We start from the raw sequence: 9741 nt of genomic DNA on the forward strand, positions 1-9741 counted from the left end.
GAGATTTTCATTGCTAACAGCACCATAGCTATCACCAGCATCCCCATTACCTAATAGGACAAACAAAGAACCTCACAATCCATCTAAACACAAGCCAAATAGCCCACAGTTAATAATAAGGGTCTCAGCTGGCAGTAAACACATTTCTGGAAAGTTATTACCAAAATACCAGATTTTCATTTTAGTTGAGAAACCTTACCTTACTTTGCTATTCATGTAAGCTAGGTGATGTCAAGCCTTAAATCATTATGATGAATGTGGTAAGCTAGGTTTACCCTGCAAACCAAGGTGGCTGGGGTCTTCATATTTACAAACTAGCACAAAAAAACATTTTCATTACACGGTCAGACTATCAAAAAAAACAACACTAAATGTCTTGCAGTCACAATGTTTTTTGGAGTTGGCTCATCAACTCTTTTGGAAATAGCCATTAAAAATGTTATTGTACATGTATTCTGTTGGTTCAGTGCAGGCAGTTCAGTTGGTATGGGCTTCCTGAATGAAGGTATGTATGATTCACTTGTATCTGATTCAGCAACTGAACTGCTAACTTATTCCCTCACTGACCAATTTCTTCAGATAATCCTGTGAACACAGATGAGTAGTCAAAGTGAGTAGTGAGCGATTAGAACCAATTCCTGGAGGTTCTTGTTGATTACAATTTAGACTGAGTTGTATTTGCAAATTGAATCAAATCTCACATGCTAAAGAAGTGTTCAAAAGTAACGATTCATTTTTGAGTCCATCATTATCGCTGTGTCCGTAGTATAGGAGCAAATCTGAGTTCAGACAAATCAGTTTTTGACTGCACTGATCTGACAATGTATTGCTCAAAGAACTGTTTCCTCAAAATATTGTAGACTGCATTAACAAGATTTCCTAATTTGATTTCATTAGAAAGTATATTCAGGTAGCCCACTTAGATACTGGAGTAGCCATTAAAATGATTAGCTGTGGTCCTTCAAGTAAAAAGTGGGTGCACATGTCATACCCTTTATTCTAAGAACACAGCTATTCATTTTCAGCTGACTTTTCATTTGGCTCAGTAATGTGTAGGTTAATGGATAGGCCACATCTGACTTTCTGAAAATTTACATATGCAGCAGATAGGCCTCTGGTCAGTGTTTGGCTTCTTCATATTTCAGCTACAAAGCGAGTGCAGGGCGGGCGATCTGTTTCCTTCACATTTGCCCTAAATTCTACAGGTAATGTTTGCCTAAATTCTACAAGGGAGAGATGCATTTCATATTATGTGGAAAGTAAAGAAATGTCCTCTCCTTTCATCTGCCCACAGTTTTTTTTTACCTTTATTTATATGGGCGGCACACTGAAAGCCAAACTCTAATTCATAACAGTCAAACAGCAGTCGTAGATAGGATGTAGGAGAATAATATCTGTCAATATGTGAGCAGCACACACTGTGAATGACTTAGCCCTCTATCACCAGATTGCAACATGGAAAATTGCAGTGTGACTGATTGTAATTGATTATATTCTGAATGGCTTTCGTAGCTCAGTGAGAATTACTCCTGGCTGTCAGTTTGCTATATAGACACAATTTGTGAAATCAAATGGCTCTATTTAGATGTAGAGCCATCTGATTTCACAGGAGCATGGCGATAAAACCAAACAGGTATGAAATCATCCCCCCCCCCCACCCCACCCCCCACACTTGACAAAATAGAGTGACTTATTAATTGGTCACAACAATCTGTGTAACAGGTATTCTGATTATATTTTGAAACAACAACCCTCCCCCCCTTTACTAACTACTGTCAAATTACCGTTGAGCAAGGCACTTAACCACCAACTTGATTAAACAACTTTGTATGTAACAACCCTCCTGGTTAAATAAGGGTTAAAAAGAATATAAGATAAGGTATAGTATCATAGTAGATCATTTTAGCTGCACACAGAGAGAAAGGTAAAGTACTCTACTGCTGGCTGAAATAATCTTGTTTGTTTTGGAGGGTAAACCCACCTAAATCCAGTTTACCTTCTGTATCTTTGTATTTGTGAAATATAGTTTACCCACCTTAAAGTTAATACCAGTCTATGATTGAAATATAATTAAAATTTATAGTAGGCCTACACATTATAATAAATTGCATCAGACTGAGGTTACATGAGTTACATGAAAATAGGATTTTTTCAAGAACATAAAACTCTAAACTGTATATTACTATAAACTATAAAAACAAAAATACAGTTGTTTCTATTAATTGTAATTATGGTGATCAATCAAACTCATTGTTTACGTACTTTATATTTACGACCACAACCCGGAATTAATTTGACCATCTAAATTTCTGAGTTTATTTATTTTTTATGTTTCTTCTTTAATCGAAGACAGTAGTGGGGTGACAGTGTTTCAACAGGGGGTGCCACACTGCAGCTACAGACTGGGCCTTTAGTGCAATAAAAAATAATCAGAAGCAGATTGCCCCCATACATCCCTCTGTGACCACTGGCTCTGGATTAAGAGCACAGGGTTAAAAATCAGATTTACTGTCAGTGTAAATCCTGCAGAAGATTAATCTGTGACGTCCCACTCACTCTGTATCAAGCACACTGTCACTGCATTGAGTGCATCTTCTTCAAAATTATATTTATCAATTCACAATTCATGTCTGATCATGCAAGAAAACAGCTCACACTCATGGAATTTCATACACATGTTTTATTAGTATTCACATGTTGGAATCTCATACATGCATTTTATTGATTTTCACATCTCCACGCCCACTGGGGTTGGTGTTACTACCTTATGTTTTTCACCTTTGCATGTGAGAAACATAAGGGGAAATAACAGCGTGTCTGCCATCTCCTTGTTAAATTAAGACAGGTCACCCACTGCTCATGCCAAACTCCACTCAGTAATATTCCTACATTTAGCCTAATATAGCAAACAGTGTATAACATGTGGGGGAGGAGTTGGAGGGGTTCACTGGTGAGTCTGTGCTTGTGTACAGCTGATATCAGCAGCACAAGGTGGAGCAACGAATGAAAACAAACTGTACATTTTTACTAGATCTCCATTAGGTAGCTATAGATCACTGATGAAAAAGTCAAATTTTAGCTGAATAAGATACTAAATTAGGAAAATGTTGTTGGAAAATAATTGTTTACATAATTTTCTTTGCTCAAAAGTGCGTTACAATCTTTTTTTCTGTTTGTGGGATGCTACTTACCCTCATTTCAACAGAGGAGAGGCAGAAAGACAAAAGCAGAGCAGTATAGAAAACACAACACTATATGCTCAAAAATTTAATGTACACAGTATTATGGATTGAATACCTTTTTCTTTTCTTTCTTTTTCTTTCTTTTCTTTCTTTGAAATACACTTGCCTGAGGAAAGATGTGCACATAACTATTTTCACTACGTCATAAGGAGACCAAAAAATAAATACATAGTGAACACCAGTCTTGCCCGTTTGCCAAGGACCAAGCAGGATTACCACACAGTTAGAAATATCTGATGTTTAACGCCATGTGGGTCGGATCCGATCCTCTCAGAGACTCTCAGTTGCAGACCACAAGAGGTTAAACATCTGATTTTTCTGATCCTGTGGGAATCCTGCCAGAGATGAATCCATGATGCCAGTGACATGGCCCTTCATCCAACAAGCTGTGCTGAAACAAGGCAGGTTGTTCTGTTCCCAGACACACTGTGGCTCTCCAGCCGCCCGATGCTGCACCACTTCAGGAGGCCCACACTGCACCCGTTCTCCAGCGCCGGGCACCGGAGAAGATGATGCATGTTCCATTATGGCAGCGTAAAGAGGTTTCATATCTGCAATTTATTGATAAATGCATAGCAGTACGGACATCAAGACAGTATGTTTTTGCAAAAGTACATTTTGGTAATCGTAAAGCAATGCATATGCATAGTTAAGAAATGCAATATTTACTGTGTTTATTTTGAGCAGTCAAGAAAAACATTTCATTCAAATGCCCACTTGAAATGCAGAAAGTGTTGATGCTGATTCCTAGATGTAAAATGTATTTTCTATTACCGCTGAATAATTGTGTGGTTTTGCTGGTAAGCTTTGGCGGCTCTTCAGTCAGAGCTGAGGTCAATTCACTCACAAGCCAATCCACTTCTAATGTAAATATATTCATTTGCTAATATATAGATAGCTAGAGGCTTCACCTTTCATAATTTCTCAATAAAGTGGATCTGACAAAATTCTCACCTCTAAACCTTTTCAATATTTGCATGTTGAAGAAAATCCACCGCAAGTGAGTCTGGTGAAGTGGTTAAACAGAAGAGTGTTAAAGCATATTCAGAATGATAATACATACCAGCACATATAAGCAAACCATAGGGAATAGAACGCATTACTGCCTGCCTGCATGCACACACACACACACACACACACACACAAACACACACAAACACACACACACCTTCACAGAGAGCCAACGATTATTCACACTAGTGCACTTGTGCTGCTTGACTGGGAGGAAACTGTGCGTGTGTGTGTGTGTGTGTGTGTGTGTGTGTGTGCGCATGCGTGCGTGTGTGTGTAATGAAGTTGATTCCCCTGTGTCTCCTGCTCTCACTGCTTCAACAAGGGAGGAGAAAGAGCCAATGAACCCATAATAACACACATATACACAAACACACACATGTACACACATATAGATTGACACACACACACACACACACACACACACACACACACACATATAAACACAGGGAGGGTTTTAGTCTCCCTGGGGGTTCCCATTCACAGAGGAAGCTCAGGTCACATCTATACCTCCCAACTCTATTCTCATTGGCTACATCCAACTGATTGTGTGTGATTGCATACACACCTATGTGTATAGAATCTGTGTGTGTGTGTGTGTGTGTGTGTGTGCCCACATTCTTACATTTGCGTGCAAGTATTATGTGTGCACCCGCATTCCTCTGTGTCACCCGTATCCTTCTGTGTGTTTCCTACATTACTTCCTGTGTATGCCAGAGTGTGTATCTGTGTGTGTGTGTGTGTGTGTATGAGAAAGAGCAGTAAAGGATGTAGTAGTGTGTTTGCCCACATGTCTGAGGTTTGGGTAACGTAGATTTGGTTTTGTATAGCTTCCTTCCTTTGTGTGTATGCGTGTGTGTGTATGTGGTGTTGCACAGCTATTGCTAAAGAACAGAGGATGCAGTAGAAATATCCAAATCCCAAGAGAGGGAGGCAACACACACACACACACACACACACACACACACACATACGCACACATACGCCAGGCTAAGGACTGAGGGGTGTGGTTCCTTTCTCTAGCTGTGAAAGAAGGGGGCAGGACGGAGCTATAGACAGGGGCAGACAAAACAAACACCCCCCCTACACACACCCACACACACATACACACACTCCGACATACACACACACACACAGCAGCAGCAGAGGTCAGGACAGAGCTATAGACAGCGGCAGATTAAACTAATGTTTGTATTGGATTGGAGCGACTCCTTCTTGTCCGCTGCAGACGGTTGTGACTCGTGACCTTCCTTGAAAAATGCCTCTCACACTGGAGAGCTAACCAAACATATTGTTTTTCAGGAGGCAAGGGTTACAGGATTGCTGAAACAATGCTGACGATGTCTCCATCTGTGACCAGTGTCAAACTTTTATGTGTTTCACAAAGCGATGCATGCACTTTGGTACAGACCCAGCATTTCAGCATCTTTCAATGAATCACAGTTGGAGAAATTGACAAAGGAGGCCCAATATATTCCAGTGTCATTTAAAATCCACCTGGAACGCTTCAGAAATCCACAAAGGAATATACTCACTTTTTGGTAAATTAGCTCTTTATCAACTGATTATAAATGATGAAAACACTGGTAGCACTTTCACCTCATCTCTATCTAGTATTTATTTAGTTTGCGACGGTGCACACTTTAATACACTATGAATAATTAGAGTACAGCACAAGCAAACATCATCTGAAACGCACCTAAGTGCACTGCGGAACACACAGATCTGGAATTGCTCCCAATTTTCTCTTTGCACAACAATTAAACGATTCGATTATTTGCCACAAAGCTGCTGTATTCCTCCAACCTAAACTCTGTGCTATTCTGTGAGGTGTCCCAATGTAATCCACAGTCTGAAGAGGAGGAAGAGGAGGATATAGGAGCCATATTCTAGTGGTAGGCGAGAGGACACACACTGCAGTTATCAGATAGGAGACAGTCAAACTGTAGTGGGATTGTGAGGATTGGACAGCATAATCCGATATAGGAAACAATGCGAAGGAGACACACGACAAGCTATTGGCAGAGCCGACATAGAAATGAAGTGGTGCTGTAATAGAAGGAGGAGGAATTCTATTATCAGCTGCAAACTGCCATAGAAACCGAGTGCAAGCGGCTGCTGTAGTGCCGAACCGATACGGGGGGAACAATAACCTCGCTTCCACCGCAGAGCCAAGTGGGATTTAGTGGGACCACGGCGAGCCAGACATCAAAAAAGCACCACTTGCTTACTTAAAACCACAAACCCGGATGACATTTCACCTGCCTTGCATCTATCCTGTGTTATTAGAGCGGTAACCATGGCACGCTCCCTCATCCTGCCTCTGTCCTGCATTAGTGCGACACTGGTTGCCATGGCAGAAGCCCTTCAATCCCGCATCCATCCTGCACAGATGCAACACTTGTACCTGTGTGTGCAGTGTGTGGCAGGGGAAAGTGGGGGTGTGAGCGTCAGAACCAGTCGACTAGACCCAGAGACAGCTATTCACTGTAACGCAGTGCAGCTGTGCGGCGTGGCAGCGCTGAGGTGCATCAGTAGAAACACACACAGCTCTCTCCACACCGCATCCATCACACCTCCGCCGCAAAGCACCGGCTTATGGCGACTAGCACAGCGAGCCTATGGACGCACGGTAGGAAGGCCACTCACTCTCACACTGTAGATCATATTCACAGCCGGCTGCGACTGCATCACGCTAAGGTGTTTCACTGTTTTCTTTTAGTTCTATGACATTTCTGTTTTATGAGAGAGAGAGAGAGAGAGAGAGAGATTGAGAGAGAGAGAGAGAGAGAGAGAGAGAGAGAGAGAGAGAGAGAGGCCATGAGCTGGATTTCAATCAACACGACATTGTGAATATGCGGTTGGCACTCGAGCCCACTCAGCTACCAAGCTGCTCCCCGCTATTTCATTACATTTCATGATGTCATGTTCAAGTTAAACTCCTCATGGACGGCTACTTGGAGCCGAATGATTTAAAGGTTATAAAAGTCATTTATCTGCTGGATTATCGTCAACAACCGCTCATTAAAGCCAGTCACATCTGGATTTACATGTCATTTGTGTCACACACGCAGCGTGTCCAAGTGACTGATTGTCATGATTATCGCTGTATCATTACAAACTGAGAAATACATTTAACAAGCGTATGGAAGCCGGTCTAAATGTTAGTTTGGGTTGAGGGTAATTTCAAATGGTCCAGAGTGATTTATTTTCATGCTGGTAGATCTGTCTTAGGTTTATTATCAGTTTAACACCCATTGTGGTATTACTGTATAGTATCTCATTTAGATAGATAGAGATATAGATAGATAGATAGATAGATAGATAGATAGATAGATAGATAGATAGATAGACAATAAAATAATCACATATCTTGCTGTGTAAAACAAGAACATTATCTTTGTATTAATAGGCAATTTAATGGTTTCAGTTTAATAAGTTAAACTAGAAAACACTCTGCAATTAAGGACAGAAGAAATAATACAATTGATATTTTAGTAATAAAAGCCCCTTCTTAAATACATGCTTCCCATTCTGTAACAAATGTAAGCAAACAATGTTACATATTTTAGGCCAATAATAAGAAAATTGCAGATTAATCCTATTTGACTCATTTAAACTGATAACACAGGGCAATAATATTCCTTAATAACACTTTACTGATTTTCAAAAATAGAATAAGAGTAAGAATAAAAAGCCCTTTTCAAAACATTATTACACATTGCTTTACAATAAAACAAATATGAATTTAAGACAATAAGATAAACAATTAAAATACCAGACATGAAATAAAAACAGGGTTACAGAATAAAGCAGCCAAACACAACATGAATTAAATAGTCAAAAATATATATAAAAGCCTGTCTGTTAAAAAAAAGGTTTTAAAAGAATTTAAAAACAACAAATATCTGCTCAGCTTTAGTCTTTGGTCGTGAGGAAAAACAATAACACAGATTACATTTCCTGTTTTTTTTTTTTTTTTCGTAAATCATAATTGATCATATATTTCCATTCGTTCTGTTACATAATAATCCAATCAATTTTTGTCTCGGCCAGCCGTAAGAAATCCAAGCAACAAAACTAGACAGTAAATTCGACAAGCAAATCACATTTATCTGAAATGACTTATCTCTCTGCAGCGTTACAGCATAAAACAGCATCCTGCACGGCTGCCTTCAGCTCACCTGCAGTTTAATCAATTTAAGGAAGTCGATTTTCTTCCAAATTCCAATACTGAGAAACCTTTTAACAACAGAAAAGGTTGTCATATCCAGCCTATTAGGAATGAATGCTCTATCATTAGCAAATCAATTGTGGTTTCTATTCACATTTGGAATTGGTTGAATTGAGGGTGAGCTATCCCCCCCCCCCCCCCCCGCTTCACCCTGGTACACCGACAACAAGCCATAGTGCGAAGTGAACAGTCCTTTCTTGTCAAACTATTTGGAATCGTCCTCTAACCTTGTCCTCCCGCTCCAAAGCAGCTTATAGACAACAATGTCAGGTTGGCCCATAGACGACCCCTAGAATGACTGATCCTCCGTGGGTCTGTGTGTGTGTGTGTGAGTGTGTGTGTTCACGAGAGAGAGGGAGAGAGAGAATGTGTGTGACAGAGAAATAGACAACAGAAAGAGAGAGAGAGCATTGTTGACGCTAAACCTCAGCTGAAAAGGTTGCAGCACCCAACCTAACACACACACACACACACACACACACACGACACTCTTATTGTTTATGAATAGCAGGCTGCAGCGCAGGCCTCAGTCAAAGCTATCAGGACTGAATGGAGCTGATAGAAGACGCTCCTGTGTGTTAAAGGCCTGTTTGGCTTAATGCTGTTTGTCTTTGTCACCTTGATACTAGACTGATACTAGACTCATTACAACACATTCAGTGCTGCAACACAACACAAACAATACACTGATATTCCTCTCGCTCACTTCAATAGAAACCTGAATAAAGCCATCAGGCACCCATGGCATATGTTGATGAAATTATCTATTTTATTTCATATTCTACTTATTGTCGGTGTGATTTAAAAAAAAGAAAATAACAATGCAGTTCCCCAGTAATCTTTTTTTTATATGCTCAGAAGAGTTAATTGGGTTTTACAGGAATTCCTATCAAAACAAAAGCATCCTAAATATCTAACGAAGCAGAAAAATTGTTATGGGAGGGCAAAATAATATCGAGGCGAATTATCAGTGAAACATCAGTATTGATTTTGAAATCAAGCCTCCGCTATTTTCTCAATTTGTTACCTGACAGAGGTTTGATGTGCAACGAGATAAATCCCGGCTGGGATTGAAGCTTGAATCTTGACGCCGACCTATTGGAAATCCTTTTACGTTTGTGTAAACTTTGTTAATGATAGCACAGAGGAGACCTATTATTTTCCCACATGTACATCGGCCTCCCACACTAACATAGGCATACAACACACACAAACTACTCATACATTACACACACTAACATACACACACAACCT

The sequence above is a fragment of the Centroberyx gerrardi genome, chromosome 12, assembly GCF_048128805.1.
Source record: "Centroberyx gerrardi isolate f3 chromosome 12, fCenGer3.hap1.cur.20231027, whole genome shotgun sequence".
Classification (NCBI taxonomy): Eukaryota; Metazoa; Chordata; class Actinopteri; order Beryciformes; family Berycidae; genus Centroberyx; species Centroberyx gerrardi.